This window comes from Coregonus lavaretus, assembly GCF_964263955.1.
Source record: "Coregonus lavaretus genome assembly, chromosome: 9".
In the NCBI taxonomy this organism is placed as follows: Eukaryota; Metazoa; Chordata; class Actinopteri; order Salmoniformes; family Salmonidae; genus Coregonus; species Coregonus lavaretus.
In genome coordinates this window covers 13,673,619-13,686,424 of record NC_139996.1, presented here as the reverse complement: position 1 = coordinate 13,686,424, position 12,806 = coordinate 13,673,619, and positions in this window count along the sequence as shown.

Below are 12,806 nucleotides of genomic sequence, written 5' to 3'. Positions count from 1 at the left end.
GGTTTTATATAGTGTGTAAATAAAGAGGCTGCTGACATTCACATTCCATCACTGTTTCCTCACTGAGTGCCAAGCAAATTAGCCAGGCCCCTGCTCTACTCTTCTCTGTGTGCTCCACTGAGTCCTGTGCATCAGCTAACATTAGAATAACACCCAGTGCAAACAAGGTTGAGGAAGGTGCTCTCTCTCTCTGGGAACAAGACGACCTGTTCAAACTCATGCAAACATACAGTATAGTCTTCTTTCACTGTGGTGGGTGTGAATCACAGACCTCAATGATCGACTGTCATTTGTTTCAGCCCTTTCTCTCCTAATTATAATTTGAATGTCTTACCTGTGCTATTGGTAATTTTTTATTTTTTATATATACTATAGAGACCAGAGAGACTGTTGTCTATCACAGGTGAGTGTGTGAGCAATAATTACTGCCAGAGTTTGAAAACTAAGTTGAGTAAAGTTGAGAGAACTTTTATGTGCTCAACATGTATTCCCCACATAGGATATGAGCCTCAAAGCCCGAACAAACACCTCGTCACACATCTTTACTGTTTGAGTCAAGTTTTGAGTTTACTCCTGATTTACAGTCACATTTTATTAAATAGTCTGCATAAGCGGGGAAAACATTCTATTTGCCAATTTTATGCAACCTTGGACTAAACGGATCCCTCTAAATGCTCAGTGCTTGTGGAATATCATGAGGTTTTAGAGCTTGTGGAATATCATGAGGTTTTAGAGCTTGTGGAATATCATGAGGTTTTAGAGCTTGTGGAATATCATGAGGTTTTAGAGCTTGTGGAATATCATGAGGTTTTAGAGCTTGTGGAATATCATGAGGTTTTAGAGCTTGTGGAATATCATGAGGTTTTAGAGCTTGTGGAATATCATTAGGTTTTAGAGTTTGTGGAATATCATGAGGTTTTAGAGCTTGTGGAATATCATGAGGTTTTAGAGCTTGTGGAATATCATGAGGTTTTAGAGCTTGTGGAATATCATGAGGTTTTAGGTTTTGTCATATTATGTGTCTTTACTTCAAAAGCCATCACAATAAATCCAACCAGGAAGTATTATTAAATTGAGAAGAAAATGTCCTGTAAAGCTTGAGTGCAATCCTGGCACTCCAAGTGCGCTGCCTCATGAAGTGAAATACTTCAGCTGCTGGTCTATAAAATACTTAGGGTACATGAGTACATTATAATGGGCTGATTTTATAGTGCCTCTAGATGTTTTTTAAAGAATTGCCCAGATGAGTGTTATAACAATGTGATTAATACATAAACCAAAGATGTATGAAGGGATCATTAAAACTATTGAAAATATAATCACAAACAACGCTAGGTTGCTTGTGATTATATTTTCAATAGTTTTAATGATCAACAACCTTGACCTCGCCTTTTTTTGCATTAGTTTTACGCATCTACTTTATAGTGTTATACACTTGAGTATTGATAGAAAAGGGATATTATACAGCCTCTACTCTACAAGCACTTACTGTACTAAACCTCACAACTTGACAATGAATAACTGTCTTTACCTTTGCTTGCAAGGTTTAAGATGAGTGACTATACTCTTGGTCTCCCTGTGGGCATGTGCACAGCTGTGCATCACCTCTCCTGGGTCTGCTATGGGGAGCATAGAGAACTTCATCTTAGGCCGGCCCCCACTGTCAAAGGTCATCCGGGTTTAAAGTTCACACTTTACATCATTTATATGCTCTTAAATAAGCTCATCCCCTTCTGTCTTCGCATTCTCACTTTTTGCTCTAAATTATCAGTCAAGGAAAATTTGGATATATCCCAGGTAAAAATCCTTCTAGTGAGAGAGATATGAAAGTAAGGCTGATACTCTTTGGACGGTTCCTCTGATTGAATAATACTCCTCAAGGAACACCATGGCAACGCCATAAGTTTTTGATTTGAGACAATGTTGAGAGCATCACATGGGTACATGATCCTCCCACAGCCGGGTATGTCACTAATGCCATATATCTGTAGTAGGAATAACTCTGACTGTGTGGAGCTCCATAAAGTATTAAGCATTTTAGCTGTGATTGAGGGAGGAACTGGAGCTGGGTCTTAACTCATATGCCATCTTGCATTAAGCCGCGTCCCCATTGAGGTGTCAGCTCATAAGTCTCCCACAGCAGGACTTAGCAGCCAAATGATGGAGAACACTTCTTCACTCCAGGGGATCTTGTAAAACTGCCAATGCCCCCAGCCTCCCCTCCTAGTCTCGGCCTCAATCTCAGCCTGCACTACTCTTCCTTAATCATGACCACAGAATGACAAGCCAACATCCATTAAGCAACAAATGTATTTAGTTACCAACTTGTAAAATGTTCTAGAGATAGGGGATTTTCTGTTGTTCACTAAGTAGTGCTCTTCTATTTATTCATTGTTGAAACATGGCTGGAGATCACAGTGACTTGTAAAGTGCTTTTATTATGTTTCGAAACGCTCAAATATGTATGGTATAAAAAAAAGCATTGTCCTCTATAATCATGTCAATGTTAGTTTATGACAGAATAAATACGGTTTTGTTTAAAGTTACAGTAGGCCTACTGTGTGTCTGTGTGTGTGTGATTCAGTGTAAAAGTGCGATGTGTTTCTCAATACTGCTTTTCTCCACTATCTTTTCCAGTGCAACGATGTTCCACATGTCAAATGTAAATACATTTATAGAATGCTCTCTGAACTTTACTTGTATAACCAGAATAATCTAAAGATTGAAACTGTATACCAAGTACCCTCTGCACTTTAGCTGGTAAAAGTATTTTTCTTGATGCTTTTAGATGACCGTTCTAGGAAACTGCTGTATTCAACATAGCACATAATATTATGTACATCTCTGACTTAACCAGCAAATATCCGATATACTTACACTTGCAAACTGTCTTTCCTTCATTCCTTGTAGGGTATCTGCTTATTTTACCAGCAAACCAGAGAACCTCCTGATGAGGCTTCAATGACATGCTCTATTACTCTCACCAAGCGACCCTCGACTTCACCTCTCTGACGAATGGAGCCTCTGACTTGGGGGGTGTTGATCCCAGGTTAGCTGTCCCTTTTGCTCCCTCTCTCACCTTTTCTCTGTTTTTTTGTGTGGATCTGGATCCTGGTACAGGGTCTTGGTGATATTATAACAGTATATGAGATGGAAGAGGACGTTATGAGATGACAGATGTGGAGTGTGTAATTTGAGGTTTGGTCTCTTTCTTAACTCCTATAAATAAATCTGTATTTGCTTCCTAACGGGTCATATTATTATCACTCAATTAGTAGATCCAGTCTCAGTTTTCAGCACTGTGGCCCTTTACTCTGGTTCCCACTGGCCAGAGAAGAGCTCATCAGAGAAGGCCACGTCTGAGTGAGCTGCTGGTATGCCGGAGGGAGAAGCTCCAGAGCTCCAGAGAGAGGCAGCTCAGTGAAAGGATAGAGGATATTATAGGCCATCCTAGAGAGGCTCAGTGATGAGGAACCAGCGCCTGGAACAGGTAGTATTTAGTGTTTTATTAGGATCCCCATTAGCTGTTGCCAAGGCAGTAGCTACTCTTCCTGGGATCCAAACAGTCTTCCTCTATGTTCACACAGGCATCGGTAGGTACATAAAACACCTGGCTGACAGCCCCTGTCCATCTTTCAGTCACCATCCCTGTCCCATTGGCATGGATGGGGCATGGGGATGGGATGCCACACAATGTCTTTACCATTGTGTTTTTGTCACTAATAATGATAACAGACTTTGTGTATGGAAGGATGGCCTTTGGAGGGATCTACCCACTTCCTTGTTTTGTCAATGTCATGTCCACGTCCACATCCTTCATTAGGCACACCTGGACTTCATCACCTCCCTGATTACTTCCCCTTTATATAGCACTCCATTGTTATCACCCACCAGGCAATATTCTTTATGTATCCATGTTTAAATGCTTTTCTTGTTTTGTATCGTTCAATGTTCTTCGTCATTAAACTCACTAACTGCACTTGCTTCCTGACTCCCTGCATCTACGTTACAGTCAAGGATCTACTCACTTCCTCTCAATTGTTGAGTTCTTAGGGATAGCATGTAGATTTGTTGATAACAAAGTCTGTAAATAACTTTAGCAAAACAACGATCAGATCTGATCGATGACCTTCAGATTGATGATATAGAGTTCAGCGTTTAATGACCTGTCAGATTGGGGGAAAAATGGGGTCAAAGGTCTTCAGATTGAGATCAGTGGAGTTCCTGGTTCGCTGGTGCCACTGTGTACATTTTTCCATTCCTCAGCAGTGATAAGCAACGTTTATTTATTTGTTTGGTGTGTTCTGTACTGTATTAGCATCGGAAGTGAAGTTTTGGTAGTTTTTCCCAGAGCAAAAAAAGCTATACATATCTGTATATCGGGGGGGGGGGGGGGGGGTAGAAAAAAGGTCTACAGTACATTTGAATGTCTTCATAATATCTGCAATCATTTAATATTGTATACAAAAAATACACGTTTATATTACATGTATCACACATTTGATAGACATTACACACCATAACGCACCATCATCACATGTTACTTCATTAATTATCCAATTGAGAAATGTGCATGGCTCTTTGTCTTCATTTAGAAAGAGAGAGAGCCATGACACAGCAGGTTTGTGTTTAGATAGTGAACACAATGCCTCACAGCCACTGACCAGGAATGAGACAACATTACATTGATAATGGATGACGCTGCACGGCGAAAAAAACAAAATTCCACAGAGCAATGGCCGCTGGTCAGGATGTCAAATCTGTCAATAACACAAAGAGAATATAGGAAATATGTTAGAATATAACATTATTCTGGAAAATGTCTAACTTTTCTTTAGGAATGTGTGATGCACATGACACATGGAACTGGAGTGAGGTTTTGTGTAGCTACTATAAGTGATAAGTCCCTGTATTGAGGCTGCTGTAGGCCTATGTGGTTCCTGTGTGAAACTCTACAGTGACCAGCCAGTGAACCCAGCGGCAGACACAGACAGACCTTCTCATGTAACTGTGCTCTTCTTAGTTTTCCTGCCAAACGATCTTGCCAGAAATGTCATCTTGCTGAGCCCAACTCCCTATTAGCAGCTACTGCAGTATCTGCCTTGTGGACAGGTGACAAGGACATGATGTTTAGGGAACAGAACATAACCTTGAGTGTGGCTTCCACATCACTACTTGCGTATATTACAACAACTCATGACTCACTCACCACCCAACAATGAAAGATTGATCAAATTGAGATCATCATCAAGTGACACATCATTATCTCCCTGGTGAGTCAGAGGAATCAAAACATTAGCCAGGCAGTGGCATGATCAAAACAACCCAGCAGCACACCAATAAACCCTTGTCCTTGGGTGATGATGTTTTCAATTTGAAACACTGTAACATTTTGACTTTTATCAAAGCAATATGTTCTTTATTTATTACGAGCAGGGTTGGATCCCATCGCTGACACCAACCATCTGACGTGTTCTTCACTTTTAGAGTTCAGTACTGTGGATTTGGCAGCAGACAAGCACTGCTTTGTGATTTGTGGGCCTGGTATTTGATTCCTACTAAACTGATGCTGTGGCGTTCTTATACGCAGAGATGGTATCTTTGAAGAAATGAGCCGACCTAACATAATTTGTGCTGTCTGTTGAACCGCAGCCAGGCTCTCTCCACTTTCTCCTCCCCATAAACCGTAGAGAGTAGAGACCGAACCATTTCAACTCAGAAGATTGATAGTGTGTTGTTAGGATGTAGAACTCACAGTTTTATACTACATGGGACTTTCCTCTTTCTCTATTGTAAATTACTATTGTAAATTGAGGAATACCTATGGGACATTTACAAAAAGACAATGTTCTGGGAAAATTGTTTATAAAGGCTGTTATAGGGAGCCATAAGCAGTTATAAAGGCTTATAGTAATTCATATAATTCACTAAGAGACAGTTAAAGGGATATCATTCACTATGGATGTTATTGAAGTGTTGTTTGTGTGACTGTACACAGGTACAGTAGACACTGTGTGAACTTGTTATATACACTGGTGGTTCATAGAAAGTATTACCAAAATGACGACTTATGAATCCTTAGCACTGCATTGCTAAATATTCCTATTGGTATGTTTTTGTGGTTTCCAGTCATAGTTTTAGTGTAGTGTTTTTGACATGGATTCAAGGTCGTCTGACTCGCAGCATACCAAGGCACATTAATTAATGGTGCTGCAGCTGGCGGTACCACTCTGGCTGATACGGCGCTTACTGGCTCATCTCTCCAAGTCTCCCTGTGTTTAGCTAATGTTGGACAGCTTCCCACATCCGCTCAAATAGCAGCATATTTCCTCATTCAGCCTTTTGAAGAGTTGCCAGTGTTTTAAAATACTCAAGTCTCACACAAGTTTCGGCCTTTGCCTTATCAACTGCACTGCCCAAATCCAACACCACCTGCACTGGTTATTCTAAGATCATCCTCTTTCTGGTTGTAAATCAAACCCCCCAAACAGAAAGCTACAGTATTATTTCTGACCAGACGTTGAGGCCCATCTGTAACTTTTCTGTGGAGTTGTCCCTTGTTTAGGCTTATTGTAATTTGCATTGCGTTGATAGAAACATGAGTGAATGTCACTATTTCTCCCCTCTGAGGGGCTCATGTTGCTCCTCCAATATACTCTTAGTGAAAGGTTGAAACATTTACTACTGCAGCTACTATGTTTTTGTGTTTTGGGTATAAACTTGTTATGTAGTATTGAATTAAATGAATGCCAGTACAGCTGAAGAGATCATGTAGTCAGTCCTCTGTAGCAGTTAGTTAACAATGGGCATTGTGGAACACCAGCCCCCAAGGCCAACAGCCCAAGGCCACCTCACTCTTTTTAATACTTTGCATACTACCTCTTCTATTACTTGTTATTTTTGATTTGACTCTTTATTATTGCTTATTGTACTGTAATGTTGAGGGAGCTAGCTAGCACACAAGCATTTCACTGCACCTTTTATACCTGCTGTACATGACGAATAAAATTAGATTTGATTTGATTGTTGTTATCACCTATGGTAGTGTCTGTATCAGTCATTACTATCCTGAGAGAGACACTCCATATAGGCTCTCTCTCCTCTCCCCAACACCTGACTAGTGTTTATGTTGTTGTGTCTGTGGCCAAGCTGCCAGCCAGCTGTGCTGCTGTCAACTGACCCCAGTAGTATCAGCAGATAGTGTAGATGGGAGTGACCAGGGGCCTTAACGGCACCAGCCTCAATTACAGGGCCAGAACAAAAGAGGGCTTTCTGAAAAAGCCCCCCCGCGCTATCTTCCATTTATATTTACTGTAGACTTTGAAGTCAGTGGAGATAGACGTAGAGCAGTAGACAGTTAGGTTAAGGCTAGTGGTGGATGTGTGTGAGAGAGTGATAGTGTGAACAGAGGGACATTGTTTTGAAGCAGACTTTGGGGGATTTCATTTTACATTTACATTTTAGTCATTTAGCAGACGCTCTTATCCAGAGCAACTTACAGTTAGTGAGTGCATACATTATTTTTTGTATTTTTCAAACCCACAACCCTGGCGTTGCAAACACCATGCTCTACCAACTGAGCTACATCCCTGCTGGCCATTCCCTCCCCTACCCTGGACGACGCTAGGCCAATTGTGCGCCGCCCCATGGGTCTCCCGGTCGCGGCCGGCTACGACAGAGCCTGGATTCAAACCAGGATCTCTAGTGGCACAGCTAGCACTGCGATGCAGTGCCTTAGACCACTGCGCCACTCGGGAGGTGGTATTTCAAAGCGGTTCAGATACATTTAAGCTAGTCAAAAGCTGATAAAGAAGACTTGGGGATTCATTTGACAAAAATGGTGTGTTTTCTGTCAGTAGCAACATCTGTACAGTTTGTTGCGGACTGCCCTCAACAGCAGTGTTCTGCACACCATTGAAGTTAGGCCATATTCTCTCCATGTTTACAATAAATTGTCACTTCAAGTGCTGCCTGTTTCCTCAAGGCGCCAGAAGTATATTCAAACTTTAGTGTCCTCTACAATGGATGAAAAGCAGCATTTCTCATTTTCTTTAGAGCCTCTCAGTGGATTTAGACTGCAGATTAATCAAATGACTGAAAGTCGACTGGGGCTATCAATTAGTGCAGAGAGCAAATGAAGTGGGCTGCTGTTCTACCTTGAAGTCCATCCTTTTTGATGAAACAGCCGGTGTGTGTTTTTTAGACTGAAAAGCACTTGGGTAAAAGTCAGTCAGGTTTTATTTGAAGATAATTTGTTGTTTGTAGAGTAAAAATGCATTCAAATGGCCCTGGGAGCTATTACTCATCTCTGATATTTTTAAGAAATGCCAGATCGGACATCTACGGAATGCCTCAGAGTTCCTCTGGGATAGCTAAACCTTTACTCTTTTTAGAAGAAATAGTGGAGAAGGGTGTGTGTTAGACAAAAAGAAAGAGAGAGAGAGACTGAAACTTTGTGTCTCATTCAGTCTTCGCTATCAAGATCTGTGGTATTTCTCAGTCCTTCCTATCAAACATCTAAATAATGATCATGATTGATCTGCCCATTTGTCAGAACACAAAGAACACAAAGAAAGAAAGGACAAATGTTCACAGTAATACAGTTGTTGCATTTATGTTTAAATAATACATATGTAGTTATTACTGGCAATCATATCAAATATCAAATATCATAGCATTAAACTGTGAAACCATAAGGTACCGGGGACCAAGCTCTGCAGTACACCACTAGAATGAACAGCAGTCTGACTTGTCTTATAGCTCTGTCTTTATTTCCCCAGCCTGCCTCAGACTCAGCCCTCTCCAATCTCCAATTTCCAACTCCCCTGTTGATGGTAAGATAAAGGACTTTGACACAGTGACTCTTCCCAACATGACAGGCTTTTTTCTTTCTTGTTCTCTTCCCTGAGTTTAAGAGTTGAATCATGGGTCAGCAGCTTTTAGCAGAACCCCAGACTAGAATTCCAGATGGTGAAGTCAGAAACTATCTCAGCTCATCAATTTAACGAGAGCTGCTGCATATATCCTCAGGCCAAAGCTTCCGGCCGCACCACGGCCCAAATGCTGAACAAATTGAGCATATCTTGTCTAATTGGTTACAGGATGGCCACTATGTACCCTACAAGGAAGATGTCGAGGGGGAAATGATGCAGAGTGGATACTTCTGTTAGGAACCCCAAACTCTGACACGTCATCCTGCAGTATAGGCCAAATGTCCATCTAGGCCTATGGCAGTTTGACAGTGTATTGGACATTCATTTATATGAAGAGAAAAGTTGATGCCATGTTAAAAATTATCAGGGAAATATTCCCAGCAAGAACATTTCTGGCAAGTAAAGTAACAAATTGAGGCAGTAACTGAGAACAGAGCTGACAATGTTGCAATCGGTGGTGATGATGAGCTACTTTTATGTCCATATAAACGGAGATTGAGGTGGATGCCATGTTGAGTTCACTTTCTTCCATGTCTGCTGTTTGTGTCAGTGTTGCCATGAGCACTGAGGAGTTGGCAAGACCAGAAGCAGTACAGATAACCTTAAAAGCTGTCATATATCAAAAACAGTGGGACTGCTCAAGGACTACTTGTGTGATTAAATAGTACAACACATTGGGGTCTATTTGTAACATTTCCATTGGTAGAATACATGTTTCTTCGTTAACATGCTTTGTTTCACCCTATGTTGTTGGTCCAGCAATGAATGATTTAGCTATCGATACTGAAGGCAAAAAATTAAAATTTTAAATATATATCACAAATTTTTTTCTTATGTCAGTCACTCAAGTATCTGAAAATTAGCTGTGTCAATTTTTTGATTGGTAGTTAGTCTTGCCAGCTATCTAAACTTGTAGTAATCATGACCGAATACCGACAGGGCACGGAGGGCATGTGCCCAGGGGCCTTGACCTCCAGGTTTATTTTGCTAGTCATCCTCACTCAGATATCATATTAACATGGCATAAGTCATGGCAAAATGTGTAGAATTGTAGGAATTTTGCTTTAAAACTTCAAAAATTTATCTCTGCCCCATTGCAAAATTAGTAGAATTGCATAATTTGTTTCATAAAATTGCAAACATTTCTCCGCCCCATGGTAAAATGTGTAGAATTGCAGGAAATTAACTTTAAAACGTACATTTTTCTCTCCACTGTCGAGAGGGGCCACTACAATGTTTTGCCGTGAGGTTAAGGGTATTTGGCCACTAACCGAAAGGTCACTGGTTCAAATCCCCGAGCCGACTAGGTGAAAAATCTGTTGATGTGCCCTTGAGCAAGGTACTTAATTGCTCCCGTAAGTTGCTCTGGATAAGAGTGTCTGCCATTTTCTCAAAAGTGGGGTTACAAGTTTATCAACTTTCAAAGCAGAATTACTTTCCCATTACTCCTCAACTGCAGTGTAGGATATACCATTTTCTAGCTCTGAGTCTCTACTTTTATCCAATGTAAAAAACACAATTTCAAATTTTGCTACATAAGACCGAATTGAGGCGGTTGGGCACAAATGACTAAAATGTAAAAAAAGGTTTTAAGAAATGGGGGGCCACACAACCAAATCTCACTTAGGGCCCTCAAGAGGCTAGAGCCGGCCCTGCCTCTGCAATAAGCACTTTTCACAGCAATTTCTGTTCTGCCAGCAAAAGCAGTGAGTCACTGACTCTAACCTCACAAACACTATGTTGTGTTGTGTTTTTCCCTTTGTGTTGCAGTGTGTTTTGATAGAACTCTGATGCAGCATTCTGCTGTGTCTGCCAGCATCCAACCGGCTAAAGCTGGGTCTCCCCAGCTATTTATTACTGAGCTCAGTAAACTCACTGAGGAATACGACCATACAGACACAGGGCCTGACAGATTCCTGGGTCTCTGCCTGGTTGTACAGTTGGACACTGCTTGTTGGGGGTTATGATGAGTGAGGAACACAGTGTGTGTGGGTGTGATGTGTGTTTGTGTATATGGGCAAGCGTCCTTGTTTGTGGGCGTACAGTAGGCTTCACTCCCAGGTGAAGATGGGCCACTAGTGGATGGATTCCTATTCTCTCCCTTACTAAAGTCCTGGATGGGGTTACAGCAGACACAGGGTTGGAAAGGGGAGTTAGTGCACTGTCACAGAAGGGAAAGTAGCCTAACATTTTCTTTGCAGCTGAATGGGCATGATTTGGCAAAAGCCATTACTTTCTGTATCCACTTTTTCACATTCTTCACTTTGCTGGTTGACGAAGTTTATTTCAGACAAGCAATTTACCATTGCTCTGTGACTTAAAATGCATCCATTTACCTTTTGAATGCATTAGACAATTACATTCCTGAAATTCTCAACTGGCCGAGATAGGGTCGTGGTCACGTTCATTCATGGTTGCCGAGTGTCTTTGTGTTACTCTCTTAACTTTGTCAGAGTTCAACCAAGAGTCAGCACCTGTATGTGAGTTTTGCGTGGCCCTTTTTTGGTAGGCTATAAATAGATAAGACTTGGCCATATATACTCCTCTCTAATCGAAACGGAATTCTCACTGTGCTGATGTAGGCTAGCTACATGAATTATTATGAACCACGTGAAGTTTTGACTAGTTCCTCAACTCAGCGGCTGCAGTGCCATCATCAGATGCAAGGGAAAATCGGTAGGCCAGCCCAATTAAATAGCCATAATCCATGCTGTGTTACACTGGGAGCATTTTAGGTGAACATTTAATTTTTTGCAATAGCCTATACCCTTCCGTTATAGAGAAGCTGTTGGATGCTTTCCGATGGCACAATATGTCTCTCTGGAGTCGAGGTAAAGAGGTAGGCTAGGCCTATATGTTTAGTCTTTCAGCGTATTTCTACGTTTTTAAAATAATATAATTCGTTTAGTTTTGGACCAAAAAATTATGTGTTGCCTTTTCTAAGTCATAGCACCGTAGCAAATACCGGTAATTTACACAGGAAGATACTTGGCCATTTATTCATAATCAAGGATGTATAGCCTAACCCTCCATTTCAGTGTCAATGTCACAAACTTGTTTTGACAGAATTTACACAAATAGACATGTCTAGAAATGTCACTTCACCATCGACAAAACATTAATAATAGCCTATAAATGTAGGCCTACTACAAATTGAGGAGCGCAATTTGTAATTATTAATACAAGTATAATATAATATAACACTACAATATAATAATACGTTATTATTATTAGTAGTAGTAGGCTAATATTTGTATTATTATAGGCTACTTTGATAAACTTTTAGACTGAGATAATTTCAACTTTTTCGATAAACTTCATAGAATGTTTAGAGATTAAGAAAAATGACAGGAATGATCAGAATACATTTAGTCAAAACAATTAAATATACCAATCAGAAGATAATTGACTAAGGCACCTCTCGAAAAACAAATTGTTTTACCTTTATAGGAGCCGCTTATTTAATCAATGTTAAAACATATTCAGGCTATGACATCATTTTGAGAGACGAGAATGTCACTCCATTGTTCATGTTGTATTTAGGCAAAAAAAAAAATCGTCAATAGACAACTTTGAATGTATTGATGATACAGCCTAGGCTACGTGCAGTGAGGAAGCATATGAGAGACAGCTATGGGCATCTCACTGAACCAAGGCGACATCCTCATCATGTCGCACTATATGAAAAAGAGACATTGATTTAATTGCGTTAACAAGCTTTAGCTAATGTAAGTGTCTGTTCCAGTTATACATGACCAACAATATGTGAGATGTGAAATTATATTGTTATTTCAGAAGCATATAGCCTACACATGTTGTTGTTCTTCGTATGCAGTAATATAAAGTATGTATCAACATCCCATATGTCCTATT